A 16,792-nucleotide genomic window follows, 5' to 3' on the forward strand; every position below is an offset into this window, starting at 1 on the left:
TGCCAACACGGGACAACCTTGCAGATCTTTTCACAAAGGCATTGTCTCGTGAGAAGCTTGAATCTTTCCGCAAATCTTTGGGCTTACTCCCCTTTGTGGACTGATCATGTCCTCAGGGCATGGCACTTCCCTTTACTCATGTGCCAGCTCTCGTTCACCGCATCACTCCAGGGGGGATTTGTTACCATATACATGTGGTAGTGATGTGTGTGAACACACTAGGACCGCCGGGGCATTTTTTCCCTCTTTAGGAGTTTTTTTTTCCCCAGAGCATTGTATATACGCTCATCACTCTAGGGATATCTATCTTTCCATTGCACACTAAGTAACACTCTATTGTGTGCCTTGAGCTTCCTTTGTCTTCTCCAAGCTATGTGCGTTTCTCTGCAACCCTAATTCCAACAATGAGGACCATTTTGTGGCTATGCCCGAGCATATTTGGCATAGATGTACCTTTCTTGATGATGCACTATGAGAGTGTTGTCCACCACCCAGTTGGATGGCATGAGGATGGACCACCATTCGTAGGGTATCCTCAGGTTAGAGTCTTGAGGCATCTGCATTTCTGCTACTAAATATGTACACCAAGTCACTTTTAGTGAGTTTACATATTTCTTAGAACTTTTAGCCATTTTCAAGCTCACGGGGTTTTCCAAGTGCCTCTTGAAATCTTTCCATGTATCCCTCAAAAGTTTCAATCTTTGTATAAGCGTCAGAAGAGCTTTGGAGTTTTTGCTATGTGGGAAGGCCTCCTAGTGGGGATCGGCCAATTTTCTTTTTATTAAGTAATCCCTACAGGGATGCCAAGTGTAAAAAGAAGCTTTTGGAGCTTCAAGGCTATGGCATGCACATCGACAGTAGCAAAAGAGTGGGAATTTGCACTAACAGCACCTTACATAGGGATCGACTGAGCACCATGAAGAAGGTTGAATGATGCATATTCATGCACCATGAAGAAGGTTGAATGATTCACGTTCCGTCATAACCACTAAGCTAGCTAAAGGTACACTAATTTAGGTCAACAAGTTGTAGCCCAATGGTGAAGTGTTTATGTGGGTGAAGAGTTTTTGTAGGTGAAAAACTAAAAAAATAAAACTTCTCACTCGTGATTGGACAAAAATTTGAATTAATTTAAAGCTAAGGGTGTGATCTAAAAAAAGGGTTCATAATTGTTGTGACCTAGTGTTTATATGAGTGAAAAGTTTTTTTTTTAATTATTCTCACTTGTGACTAGACAAAAATCATTGGATTAATTTAAAAATAAGGGTGTAATCTAAAAGAAGGGTTCATAAGTGTTTGGACCAGCTAGACAAATATAGTAAAGAAAAATAAGTAGGTAGGGTTCTCACTTGTGACTAGACAAAAGTCATTGGATTAAATATAAAGCTAAGAGTGTGATCTAAAAGAAGGGTTGATAATTGTTGGGACCTACTGCCATGGCAATATTCTAAATCCCTGATTTTAGTTCATTAAAGTATTATAGCAAACCACAAATTTCTTCAGACCAACCACATTCTTCCAAAGACTTTGGATGACTGCTCTAGCTAGAGAATTTGAAAATTCCAATTGGAGATACTCATTATCTTATAGCATGCGTGTGTGAAGTAGTTGAATATTATGGATATTATTATTAATAATACTATCAATTGCAATAATGGTACTTCCCTTTGCATGTTGAGGTTTTTTGACACTAAGTAACACCTATGTAAATTAATGGGATCGACGGTCGGGCTTGGGAGCGGGATCTCGAGGCACACTAAACTTGGTCAGTGCGAAAAACGAGGCACGCCGTCGAAAAAATGGGGGGCGCTAAACTTGGCTAGCGTAAAAAAACAAGGCGCACCGGCGCGATTTGAATTCGGGACCTCGAGGGTCCGCGTTTAGGGTCGAACGGGCTAACCACCTCACCCATGCGCTCATTGTGTATCCCAAACCGTTTTGACGCTAAAATATTGTGAGTTCGGGGTGTATTGGCCACGTTGTCTAGGTTTAGCGCCTGTTCAAGTTTAGTTTTTGAGCAGTCCAAGTTTAGTGTGTGTCCAAGTTTAAGCAGACATCTACGACTGCGATCTTTTTTATCTTTGTGCGTGAGTTTTCATGTCGTCGATCCCATTACTTGGCCCCGCATTAAATATAGGTGTTACTTAGTCCTGAGGCTTTGCATTGGTTTTATCTTTGAGAACATGTCATCCGAACAGCCAAGGGAGCTGAGCCCAGCATCTTGAACTCATAGGCTATGACTCTTCCAATTGAGCTAGCAGGCGTTGACAAAAATGTTGAAGTTGCAACGATAAGAAATGGTGGAAACTAATATACCAAGTAATTTTATCCCATAAAGTTAGAGTTGGAAAAAAAAATTAGATCACAACTAGGTCTAGTTTAGTTGAGGTGGAGTTCAAGTTAGGGAGCAATCTCTTATAATATTGGAATTTGTGTACTCTATGAGAAAACTCTCTCTATATCTATCTATCTATCTCAAAAGCTCAAGTAATATGAGCTTTTCCTCACGATCCATGAAAATTTATATAAGTAGATTATTTTATTAGGCTTTCTTTATTCCCATCAAGGAGGGAGGTGTCATGGCGCAGAGTTCAAGAAATTAAATAAGTCATAAAAGATCTTTTTTTTTTTAATAAAAGATCAATACAACCAACAGGAAACACTACATGTGCCTTGAGGGGAAGTTTTGAGAGTACAAAAGTACCAAAATTGGATTTGTAATTGTCAATGAATCAATATAAGCATTGGAAATGCAGCTAAAGCCCATTGAGATAAGCACTTTAAAGCCCATAAATCAAGAAATGTGGTAAAGTACCTCTCACTTCATGTCTATACTTAAAAGAGAGTGAGTAACCCAAAATCATGTGCTCTTTCTTTTGATTCTATTGACTATGGGGTTGGCATTGACACCTTCATCTTCATGTTCCTCCCTCACTCATTTTCATGGTTTCATTGATTAGCCATTATACAAACTTTATCTAGTCCCATGAGTGTGTTCTCTTTTACATGCAAGGTTGAATATCAATTTAAAAAAACAGGTGCCATTCCATTGGCTACTAGTTTTCCTTTATAATTGTACATGATCTACCACCAAACCTTGAGTACTTGGATGTAATCTGTGCTCTTTTTTTTTCAAAATCTCACACCGATGAGTAGATTTTATTAGCATAACCAAAAATTACAATTTCTTGCCGTGCTCATATCGCGCCATGATAACTCCAATAGACCATAGTTCCATCAACTGATAGGGGAACCACCCCACGGGTGGTCTAACCCTTAACCATGTAAGTCAGTCATTGCAATGCCACTTGCCATGTTCCACTCATCAATGTTCATCCGTTTTTCAATGGCGATAATTGCTCCCCTGCTTTCTTGTATTATGTCAATGAAACTAGTTGTTTCCATGGCATTTTCGAAGACCCGAGAGTTCCTAGTCTTCCAAACATGTTTGAAGTAACAAAGTCTAACAATTTGTATTACAAACTCTTTTCTTTTATAATACATTCACCTCACGCTTATGTTTTATTTTATTTTTAAAGGTTATCAAGAACTTGTTGGAGCATTAAGAACTAATGCTTTTTTGCAGTGTTGTTAAACTGATTTTCTGCCAGAAGTAGTTGAATCATTGCCCTTAATTTGGTGAGGCAAAATTGCACAGACATAATTATCATAGATTTTCAAAATTGCACATATATAGTTTCACAGATATAATTATATCAGTCTAGAGGACTACTGCCTAAATTTGAAGGTTTTTACACTACAATTTTTTTTCTCGAGAAGATATTTCATCTCAAAGAGTGTTGGAACCAGCCAAAAAGGAAGCATGATTTGGAGACAATAAACTAAAGGTAGGAATTGATCACATTCTCCAATATTGTTAATTTCAAGCACAAAAGCATAAAAGCATGTGTTGTACCTTCTTAGGAAAAAAAATCTTCTTGATTCCTCCAAGAGTTATTTTGCTAGTTTGATGTTTGTATCAAAGGCCCAAGGATCGACATGCAAGTCATAGTACCTAGAGACAAAGCACCTCTGCAAGGATCGGCCTTGCAAAGCTACCCAACCCACTACAAGTTGAACCTGTAAATTCACATAACTTACCCTCGACGAACATGGTTGATTTTTGACAAGCACCCTTGCTCATCAAATTTAAAGAATGTCATAGACTTTCTAGGATTACATAGTGGTTTTGACATGTTAAAACATGCCTTACAGTTGCAAAGAACTTGTAATCCTTTGACCCTCAAGGCTCAGTCTGAGCTCGAGGTTGGTGTATATTTCTGATCTTCTTAATAATATCCACTCACAATTGTGAGTTTTCCAAAGAAAAAAAAAATGCCTTACAGTTCAAGTTGGGTGAATGGCATACAAATTGCTAAATCCAATTTTGTAATTTGTGAAGGAGTCTTTTCATTGAGGAACCTTGTGCCTTCCTTTCAACTTGTTTCTTAAAAAAACTTATTTTAGTTTCGTTAAGGGTCTTTTCGTGGGACTTTCTTTTTAGCTTTTTGTTTCAATATGCTAGAGTGAGTCTTCACCTTGTTTGAAGGACGGCCCACAATTTTACTCATAAGAAAATGGATAAAATATCCAAGAACAAGTAGCATGCCCATCAAAAAGCAACCCTGCAATTGCGAGAATCCAAGTACACTAAACAACTAAATTTCAGTGTTGATTTTTGATGGGCACGCTTGCCCTTTAAAATTTGAAGGATTTTATGTTTGTAATGGTAACCTAGTGTAATTTTTGCAAGGTAGCTAACAATGTCACCAAGGGCTCTAAAAAAGATAGGTTCACTTTATCCAAAGCCTCTTCAAAAAAAAATGGCCGGCTCAAGTTTGGGCAAGAAGGTTTTCAAACCGATTCAAATTATGAAATTTTTAGTTATAATATAAGCTTTTTAGTGTGATTATCCCTCTCAAATTAGCCTGTTCATATGCGTGTGAAAAGGTTCCAAAGTCGGGTCCACAAAAAATGTTTCTCGAGCCTTGATGTCACCGATGAAAAACGATTAGAATATCCAAAAACGGGTAAAAATGCGCGGCGAAAAGCGACCCTAGGAGTGTCCTCGAGAATAAGTCTTTAGAAAGGAGAAGGCATGCTTGTTTGTGACTTTTAGGGCTTCTTGAATCACTTCAATGTTGATTAACTATCATTGTCAATGGCATAAATCAAGCACGCCTTATGATTGAAAATGTCTCCATCAAGATTGTGAGAGGAGCACATGCCCTATCTTTCCAAGAAAGTTTGTTACTTCATCCCATCGCTTTGAAGTTTGAAGTTTTATCCATTTGAGTAAATAATATAGAAAAGCTTCAGCCATCTCTCTCTTTCACTTTAAGGCTCTACAAAAGTACTATATTTCCATCAACCATCAATATCATGCCATGTTTATCACATTGTTTTGACGTGCTTTCTTAAAAGTCAACAAAGCTCTCTCCTTTGCTTGCAAGTTGAAATAAGCTTTTTTTTTTTCCCCATAACTTTGGATAACCCTAAGGCATCCATATGTAAAGGCATCTCTAGCAAACATGAAGATTTGCCCTACCTTTCTCCAATTATTGTGGGTTTCTATGCTTCTTAAACTCAAGTTCTTGGCCAACGTAAGGCCTTCATAAAGCATGGAATCTTTGGCAACAATTGTGGACAATTTTATGAAGCTTCTAGATTCATGCCACATGGCCAAGTAGTGATGGAGACCATTTTTTCTTCCCTTCATGTTTCTTGTAAGAGAGGCATTCATTATAAGAATTGTCTTCTCTATAGGCTATGTAGCCATATCTACAAGGTGCTGTGAGAAATCGTTGACGTTTGTTTTAGTATATTTATAAAGAGGGGCTGTAAAGAGTGAGCCATACATGACCGTTCTCATTCTCTTATGAAGGCCACGATGACTTTTCACATTGTTCCTCAATGTTTATCAATAAAAATCTTACTAAGTTTGATACTATTGAAATCTGCAAGCATATTACCCACCGAAAAAACTAAAAAATCTTTAAAATATTGTTTTAATATCCATTCCTAAATGTTTTGCATAACTTTTGGCCTAGATTTGACGTTCAAAAAGCATGAGATGTTAAAGTTGATCTTCAAATGAGGTGAACACACACAGCATCCTATCATAAAAGGAAAAGTTCAAAAGTCAGAAGGTACGAATGAAACATAAAACAGAAATCCATGTAAAATAGGTCTAAGAAATGATGGTAGATCATAAACAAAGTAATTCATTGTCCTTTGATGTATATCAACCCCCTTATACACAACAATTTCTCACTCAAAAAAAGAAAGGAAAATGGCTATTTATTTCATCCAATTTTTTGGCGTGTGGTGGGTGCAAGAAGGAGAAGACACACACAGCATGTGGTGGCATGTGGTGGAGCATAGGATGAGAAGAGGCCCATCCACTCTTTATTGTTCTATTAAACCAGTAAGTGAATTGGGTTAGTGATGGGTGTTTGCTTTTTTATATCTTTTGTAACATGTTTAACACAACTTCGATTCATAAATCAAAATAAATTCAATAGAATAATTGATTGAATAATTACAACGCACAAAGAGAACAGCATGAACAAAAGCCAAAATACAAGACATCATGCTACGTACCAACCATCCCCCTCAATCAATATGATTGAGGTTGCATCTTTACTCATCTCATGGAGCATGAATTACAATGATATAAATATATGAAAGATAAGAGTGCATGAGCTACACAATAAAGAGAGTGTATGCCATGATTAAGAGAAAATTAGCATAAAAGAGGACAAAAGTGTATCTTTTGAAATAAATTGTAACCTTTTCAAGAGTCAAGGAGAGCTAAGTGAAAGAAATTAGCATTCATGAGATAAATGATTCTAAAGAAACCATAATACCACGGTGTGAGCTTGACAATACAAATTATCTATACGCTCTTGAGACGTCTCTTTTCAATGCAAAGCATCAAAAAAATCTTCATGTTTAAATTCCATGGGTTGTCTCTTTTTATTTTATTGTTTTATGTATGCATGTTGTGCTGTGTGAATTTCTTTCTTTGATTGCTCCAATTTGTGCGTTTTGACAAGTGATTTCATTAGCATGTGGTCCTTTATGAGAAATGTGAGATAAAAGAGTGGACAATGAATACCCATATACAATTTGAAATGGTGATTTTCTTATGTATAGATGAGGAGTATTGTTGTATACAAATTGAAGCAAGTGAATGTATGTGTCAAGTTCTTACTGTCTCATAAGTGTATATCTGTAAAAGATATAGAATGGTGCTATTGGTTGCTTCTGTATTTCCATTAGAATTTGGATGAAAATCAAAAGTGAAGTCCATTTGAGTGCCCAAATTTGTGAAAAGTATCACCCACAAATCATTACAAAAACATCTATCTCTATGAGCTATGATCATAGTTTTAGGCATTTCATGCAAAACAAAAATATCTTTAGGAAATTAAAGAGCCTCTTGCTTAGTTAAGATGGTCTTCATAAAAGGTAGAAAGTAAGCATATTTCCTAAATCTATTTACAATGGTCCAAGTCATATCATTTTATGCACAAGTGAGTGGAAAGCCAGTAATAAAGTCCACAAAAATGTGTTTCCAGGGAGATTAAGGAATAAATGAAAGTATCAACAAATCATATTGCTTACCATGATGAGTTTTGATTTGTTGACAAACAAAACATTGTATAACATATATAACAACATCTTTTTAAAGGGAGGATCAATAAAATTGAGATTATACAATGTAAATAGTTGTGGCAATTCCATGGTGGCCTAGATAAGGTGGTTCATGGCACTCTTTAAAGACAAGTTGATAAAATGCAATGGTTACACACAATTGCTTTTCAAATAAATCATAAAAATAGTATAGTGTGTGAACAAAAGATGTATGGTTACAAAAGTAAGCATAAATGTCAGTAAAGTCAAATTCATGAGCCTAATTATCAATCATTTAAAAAAAGTTTCAGCAAACACAACAAAAATGTTATCAATTGATGGTATGGAACTTAGGCATCTGCACTGTTACTTTTATTTCCTAGTTGATATTGATTGAGAGAATGAATGATGTCCACTTTATATGACGATCAAAGATAGTTGCTTGTCAAAGCAAATGATAAATGCTTTGTTAATTAGTTTTAGTCAGAAATTTGGATCCCATTAACTAATGTATCCACAATTTCAAAGCATGCATAGTAGCTAGAAATTTTTGGTCATAAGTGCTATAATTGAGCTCATTGGGTTTTATCTTTTTACTTTTATATGCAATGGGATAATTATCTTGCATTAATACATCCACCAATACCATGTCCACTAGCATCAATTGTAACAAAGAAGAAGAGTCTTTTGAAATCAAAAATTTATAAACCAACAACATATATGAGTTCATATTTGTGTGTCTCAAAAAAAATTGACGTTGTTCATTCCAAGTGAAAGATATATTCTTTTTCAAAAGATTTGCAAATAATAAATCCAATTATGAAAAATTTTGAATAAATTACCTATAATAATTACAAAACCAAGAAAAGAATGAATCTCATTAATACATTGAGTTCTAAGCCATGCCTTGATGCATTGAGTCTTCTTAGATTCCACACGGATTTCTTCTTTATAAACAATGCGATCTAAATATTCAATCTAAGTTTTTCTCGTGATTCAAATAAAATTGGTTTTCATGCAATAATTTAAAGACCAAATCCAAATGTGCATAATGATATTTTTCATTCTTACTAAAAACAAAATGTCAGCAAAGAAAATCACAACACAATCTCATGCTTCCAAAAGATCCAATTCGTCATGCGTGAAAATGTAGCATGCACGTTTGTTAAACCAAAAGGCATTAAAAGAAATTCATAATGACCAAATGGTGTTTGAAATGTAGTTTTATGAATATCACTTTTCATAATACGCACTTGATGATAGCCAAATTTTAGATCTACCTTATTAACAATAGATGCATCGCATAATTTATGAAGTCATCTACAAGAACAAAAAAATGATTATTTATCGGGATTTTATTAAGTGCTTTATAGTCAATGCACAAATGATAAGTACCAATTTTCTTTTTGACTAAGAGAATTGGTGCACCAAAAGGTGAACTACTTGGCTTAATTGAACCACTATTTAATAATCTCTCAATTTGATGTGATGATATGATACTCCACAAGCTGGTGCAATACCTAGAATCAACTCTATTGTGTGGTCCTTCAATCGAGAAGGAGGTAATCCCGATGGGAGATTTCAAAAAAAATGTATATCTAATCAAAAATTTATCTTAAGAAGGAGAAAATTGGTGATTGTTTGTTACAATCTCATTGATTAGAATCAAAAATTATTTATTATCTTTTTGAGCTCATATTTTAGCTTAAGTGTGACTAAGAAGGAGTTCTAGCTCTAGCTTTTGGTTGGCTTGTGATGTGAAAGATTTTTTATTATGTGTGACAATGAGTGTGTGTTGATCATTTGGATTAAAATGATGTCTCCAAGGCATCCGTAAAATTTAATATGTGTTTTACAATGGTGCTACTAGAAAATCTTGTGATTTAGTGAAGAGTCCTAATTGGTATTGCAAATATTTTACCATATACACGCAATTTATTTTGGTTCCTCAAAGAGCTGCGTTTACTTTATAATTTATGAGAGTCATATGCAATTTTAACTTTTGTGCAACACGTTGTAGAAATGTAATCATGTGTGTTTCCATCATCATGTAATAACTTAAAAGCATCATCACCAATTTTACCTTACACATGTAAGGGACTATGTAGCTGAGAAGTAGCAGTACATGTGTGATCTTAGTAGTCTGAGTTACCTTGAGTTTCTTTATTGTTATCTTTAAACGTGTTGGCAATGTGGACATCCATCTCCGAATTGTGCACTTAATGGTCATTAGCATATTCAACCTCCTCAATAAAATGTGGCGAAGGTGCAAACTTAATTTCAAGTGTAGAAAATGTGGCATAAGGTGGTAGTACACTACACCATACACACCTACTCAAAATGATTTAGCATAGCATATGAGAAAAACCATCCAAGAGAGAGTCACGTCAATGTTATCTATGGAAAAATAATCAAAAAAGTTTTAGGCAAAGTTTGTTCCCTTTGTGAATCATCCAAGATCCATTTCCAACGACGCTAGTGTAGCCTAAGTCATCAAGCTGGATAGATGACACCAAACTTTTAGCCAACTTTGGCACATGTCTGATATCTCAAAGCGTAAACTCGGTGTCATTATGCATACATAGTTTCACATCTCCAACGCCACAAATCTCAAGATGATTGGAATCACCAAGCTTGACCAAGAAAAATGTAGAAACATAGTTGAAGAACCGCTCCCTATGTGGAGAAACATGAAAGGTTGGCACCTAAGTAAATGATTGAGTTTTGTGCATAACACTCTAGAGCCAACAACAACTCTAGACTCAAATTAGCAATGAAAACCAACCCATCTGATGGTTGTGACACGTCAAGAACAACCTCAACTGGTGGAGAGTCAAATAAATGATTCTTCACAATGCTCTATGGAGGATCAGACTTGACAATGGGTTTCTATTTCTCACGGATCAAAATATGGTAACTTTTCTTTAATTGATCCTTCTTGTGGAAATGGTAGCATTCCACATTGTGCTTGTCACATCCATGGCTCTTGCTACGAGCATTTTGGTTGTCTTTAGAACAACCACAATTACAATTATGATCTCTTTGCCTATGATAGCCATATACGCATTTCCATGCCCACTAAAATCAAGAGATTGACCTCGTATCTCTTTCGGGAGCAATTGGTTTTTTAGATGAAAAGAGTAAATCAACTATAAAGCGTATCTCATAAAATTTCAAAATCCAAATTTATATAGAGGATTTCTGCTTTTTAAAGTTTCCAAGAAATATGTAGTATCTTGGTTTTAACCTCTAAATTCATCTTAGAACATGAATTTGCAAAAAGATAGCATGAATTGTTTGAGCTTTGAAAGGATGAAAATTATCACTTGAGTAGCATTTTGCAATTTCTCATTCACTACTTATAGAAAATGATAAATATAAGCTTTCAAACATGATATTTTCCATTCAAGATGGCATTTTCTATCAATATAGTTATATATGTCTGAAAAATATAATTTCTTTAGGAAGTTAGAGTTTTATGTTTTTTTTACCAAAAACAGCTCAAAATTTGCGTGAATTTTCATTATAAAACTTATCATATATCTTTTACTATAGTACGTATTTTGACGTGGAAAAAAATGGTGTACTCTTTTCACCTCATGAACTATGCACACAATGAGCAAGAGCTTAAAAGTTAACTGATAGCTTAAAGAAATAAATGTCAAAAGTTGATAAAAACACAGGACACTTTAGTGTCCTAGGACATTTGAGTGTCCAATTACAGAAGTAGTGCTAATAGGAAAAACACTTTGATTTTATAAGGGCAAAGTAGTAACTATCTAATTTTAGAGCAAGTTTAGATATGGTGAAGAGTGTGCTTGCAAGAGTCCTCAAAAAGTTGAAGCTATTAGAAGGAAGTCGTTGCATGGTAGAATTGCCATGTTAGAGACACTAAGTTGAAAAAAAGTACTCACTGCGGACAATTTTAAAGCTCAAGTCATTTTGATAATGTGATTATGACATCAACTTTTATCAAGAAAAAAAAAGAGAAATGATATCAAGATTAATCTTTTAGATTTTAGATTGATGCTCAATTTTAGAAATTGACTTTTGAGGTATAATTTTTTAGCAAATCACAAAAGGATAAGCAAGATTCCAACCATATCTGATATTTTTGTCTCTAGCTTGGAGGGGGAAATGTGCTCTATAAGAGCATGTCTCATAATGGCTCCCTTGCACAATCACCATTAGTTTTTGTTCTCTAGCCTTGGATTTCATATTCAGCTCTGCCAAAAGCCATTGGCAGAATTCTTAATGAAAGAATCGAAATCCAAAGCCATTTTAAAATTAAGCTGCTTAATCATAATGTTGAACTACAAGAATGAGTGAAGCTCCCTTGTGAGGGTTGATGCACTTTGAAGCATATAACATGTGCCATGGTCAAATCCTTGTGAAATGTGCATAATGGAGATGAGGGAATAATTACAATTAGCTCCATTGATTTTGACTAAGAGTCTTCTTGGTAATACATACTTCACAATGTGTTCCATAGCATAAAGTTATGTGGGAAAGAAACTTTATATTTGCCTTGAAAAGATTAATTTCTTCATTTCGTTTTGTCACCTAGATGAATATTAGATGTCTTTATATAGGGCCGAAGATGAGCCTATAGTTGATCTGGAATCTTGGGCTACCTTTACCTTGTATCTTTTATGTTTTCCATTGCCATCTTGAAATGCTTAGGGGGCACATCCACGAGAGGCAGTAACTGTTTTTTAGTTACTCCCTCCCCCACACTGCCCCCAGTTACCCCCCCCCCCCCCCCCCCCCCCCCCCCCCGCTCCCTTGGTCTGTGTGTGACGTCGTGTGTTCAAAGGGTCTAATCACCCTCCCTCCTATGATTACCCTCTCCCATGAAGGCCCCTTCTAATTATGCTAAAAGGGCATGCATAATTTACTATCAATAAGTTGGGGTGTGTGAGGAGTTAAAGACAAACATAGTTGCGAGTTGAAGCGACCTCAAATACCAAGGTTGCAAGCGAGGATCAGATGCTTCTCATTCAAAGGAAAAAGAGGAAAAAGAGGACACGTGTCCAAATGAAATAATAAAATAATGTGAGAGAGAGAGAGAGAGAGAGAGAGAGAGAGAGAGAGAGAGAGGTGTGGACCAAGCATGAGAGGGGGGTATTCTCTCCCCCACAAACACATTCTCTCATTGTGTGGAGTGCAAAGTACAAGAGCTCCATCTCCTTCTCCAAGCTTGTTGAGAAGTGGAGAGCCTACACCAACACTCTTGGCTATGGAATGCAAATCCAACCAAGTGCCATGCTTCAATGCTTAAGCTTGCCATCTTCTTCATCTTCATTACTATGATATTATGCTATGCTAAGCAAGAAGAGTGATGATAAGTGAGGAACTATTTCTTTCTCCTATGAAATGTTTCTTCTTCCTCTTCCCTACCCTCATTCCCTTCTAGATCTCTCCACCTTCGAAGGTGTTTGAGACCTTGGGACTGAGGCTTGGGATAGTTAATGCTTTTTGCAAAGTTTATGTTAAGCTCGTGATGCACGAAGCTTTCCATCTTCATAGCATCACCAAGGTCACGAGGAACACAAAGATTGTATTGTAACAAAGTCTCTCTTGATGGGAGAATCTATAATACAAACTCCTTTTGGAGGGGGGACCCCGGCTCCAAGTAAATCATGGTCCTCAACTATTGTCATGTTCTCTAATACTCTCTCTCTCTTGCAAAAGTATTGTTCATGCCAAGTTAATTAAGTACTATGTTTATGTTGCTACCATCAATTAAGTTCACCCTCTATGTTCTCAAAGTGATCTCACAAAAATGCTCACCTTAATTCTCTTAATTCCATTATTCTCAAAGTTCATAGGCCATTCCCATTACATTGGTATCAGAGTGTTTGATTTCTCTTTTCTTGCTTAAGAAGAGAGGTCCTTAAGAAGCCTATTGATGGTTGAGTTTGTTAATTATATTAGGGTAAGGGGGATTGGGATCTATTATCGGTTTGTTGAGCCCACTATGTGGGATATGGTGCACACCTCGGGAGCTTTAGTCTTAATAATGGGGTCTTTTTAAACTTGCCTATGGCTTTACCATTATTGAGCCATAAGAAGTCCGAAAGGAGCTATCCCTCGGCAATTCTTCTATATTAGACTTACTCCACTACTCTCTATAATTAACCAATTCGAAACGTGGGTATAGATACTTAAGTGCTTATTTTCAAAGGCTAAGAGGAGTAGCAACTAAGGTTTTGAATTGCCAAAGGATACACTAAGTAAACACATAAGGGTGAAAGCATGTTAACCTGTCGCGCTTTTTGTGCTAGTTAACAGTTTCAAGTTAGCACATCTTCAAAAAGTTGGACGTCCGGTAAATTTTTTACAAATAATATCAAAATTTGTCGGAGGTTGTACATTTGGATTCCTTGTTTCAAATGCTTTCTATTGATATATCATATGTCATAGATCTTGGAGATGTAGCTCAAGTTATTGTACTAGTTAGCATATGTCAAAATTGTGCTAGTTAGCATTGTCCGGGACATGAAAAAGCATGACAGGTTAACATGCTTTCACCCATAAGTATACTTAGCATGGCTAACAATAACCACGAGAGTAGAATGAACATTGATAACTTTGATTTTGCATATGAAGGTGCTAATGATGATGCCCCCATGTTATCAATTATCTTGTTACTAGGTTGCATTAAGCTATGGGTAACCCTACTTTGCAAGCTGAAGTTACTCGACAACTTCGTGCTTATGGGATTTCCCTTCCTCCCCAAGAGGAGAGAGAGTTTAGGAGGTCTCTTGATGAGAGTCCCAAAAGAAGACTCTCTCCCATAAGAGAGGAGGAATCCAAAGAACGAGAAAGAAATGAATCCCTAAGTTCCTCTAAAGATGTGGCTCCATGAAGACAACAGTCTAGACTATTGTCAACTCCTTTCAAGAGGAAACGGTCAACCCATAGTCCTTCTCCTCGTCATTCCGAAAGGGAAGAGAGGAAACAAAGGAAGAAAAAGGCAAGAAAGAGGTCACCCTCTTCTCCTTCTTCTTCACCTTCCTCCTCTTCCGACGAAATCAATAGTTATTCTCCTAGAGAATACAAGAGGAGAGGACATTCCAAAACTTACCCTGCATGGCAAAGGTCTCAAAAGCTTAAGAAATTCAAAGGGGGAGGAAAGAGTATCTCTTTTCTCACCTACGATGGCACCTTTGGTGCCACCAACAAATTATTGTCCTTCATTCAACAATTTGATGAGACCTTTGGAGATGAGGGCTTCACGGAGTCCTCCAAGTTATGCCATGTAGCTATGCACTCCCAGAGATCTACTCGTCAATGGTTGGCTAGCCTTCATGATCACGACGAGACCCCAAAGACATGGAAAACTCTACGAGTTTCCATCATGAAGAAATTCCTTGCAAGCAATGCAAAGGACAAAGTGCTTACCAAATGGCGGAGTTTGAAGCTACTCTTCAACAAGTCTATCCACAAATATGTAAACAAGTTTTGGGATTTATATCTCAAAGCTACAGTCTTTCAAAGGTAGACTTCATCAAACAAAAGCAACAATTTTGTGCGGTATTACCTGAAGAAATGGCCGAGTATGTCAACTCACAACGGCCTAGCACTACCACCAAATTCATCCACCAGACTATGGTTGCTTCAAGGATCGATTTCCAACAAGGGGCAAGAAGAAATTTCAAGCCCATGGAAAACAAGGATCGAAATGAAGCCAAAGGGAAGAGCAATGCTCAAAACTCTTCCCAAGGCAACACAAACACCAACAAAAACAAGGCTAAGGAGAAAGAAGCTTACAAAGATAAAAATAAGCTCTCTCTCCTAAAGAATTGGAGGCATTTCATAAAGACCATAAATACTTTAAGTGTGGGGAGCAAGAACATGGTTATCATTCTTGCCCCAAAAGAAATGTACTCAATGATACTCCTAGAGCTTCCATGGTTGAAGCTCCAAAGAGGATACTCATTGCAAAGGCTCATACCTCTCCTATACTTGGAAAAAAGTAAGGGAGAATGATGCCCTTATTCTCTTTGACCTTGGCTCTACTCACAAATTCATATCAACGGAGTTGGCCACTAAGTTGGGTATTCAAGCTTTTGAGATGGGAGATAATGTAACTTCCGATACAGCTTTCAAGGGATAGCAAGCCTCCGTTACTCCCTTGATTGGGAAGTTCAGGCTTCATGTCCAAAGCTACGTCGACAAAGAAGATTTCTTTTTACCTCTCCAACATGAGGATGTTATCCTAGGAGCACCATGGTTCAACCACATGGCTGCAAACATGAAGTTCCCTGAAAGGAGAATCTATTTCATCTACAGGAAAAAGAGCATGTACATAGATGCTAATGAGTCCAGGAATGCCATATCCTTGGTAAATATGCTTGCTTTTGGTAAGTCAATGAAAACTCTATTTTTGCATATATGATTTTTGTTAGAGAATCTGTAAATGATTCTAATGTTTTCACAAGTAGCAATGGAAGGAATTAGAGTTGTCTAATTTTCTAAATGGATTCCAAGATGTTTTCATGATGACATCCCTAGTGAGCTACCTCCAAAATGAGGGGATGATGACCATGCAATAGAGCTTCAACTAGGAAGCTCACCGCCTGATAAACCTCCTTATTGAGTTTCACAAGCTCAATAAGAGGAGATCATGAGACAAGTGCATGAATTGGTGGAAAAAGGAATGGTGAGGCCTAGCTCCTCTCCATTCTATCCACCAATACTTTGAGTGCAAAAGAAAGGTGGCACATATCACATGTGTGTCGACTATAGAGCACTAAATAGGATCACTATAAAAAAAACATTTCCCGTGCCGCGGGTAGAAGATCTATTTTATAAGTTACAAGATTTGGCTTGACGATGGACAAAATTCTTCAGGCCACTCAAATTCTCTTGAGGAGTACAAGTGACACCTCCAGGTAATCTTTCAAGTTGTGAGAGAGAATAAGCTTTTCATTAATCAAAAGAAAAGTGAATTTTTCCTACAAGAGATTCAATATTTAGGTCACATTATCTCTCAAGATGGTATCCGTATGAATCCATCAAAGTTGGAGATAATAAAAGCATGGCCTAATCCAAGGAATCTGCATGAGCTAAAAAGCTTTATTAATATGTTGTGTGCATACTATCGGATGCTTCATACCAAAATTCTCTCAAATAGCAGGACCATTGC

Source organism: Adiantum capillus-veneris, chromosome 27 (genome assembly GCF_014529385.1).
Source record: "Adiantum capillus-veneris isolate H3 chromosome 27, ASM1452938v2, whole genome shotgun sequence".
Lineage (NCBI taxonomy): Eukaryota > Viridiplantae > Streptophyta > Polypodiopsida > Polypodiales > Pteridaceae > Adiantum > Adiantum capillus-veneris.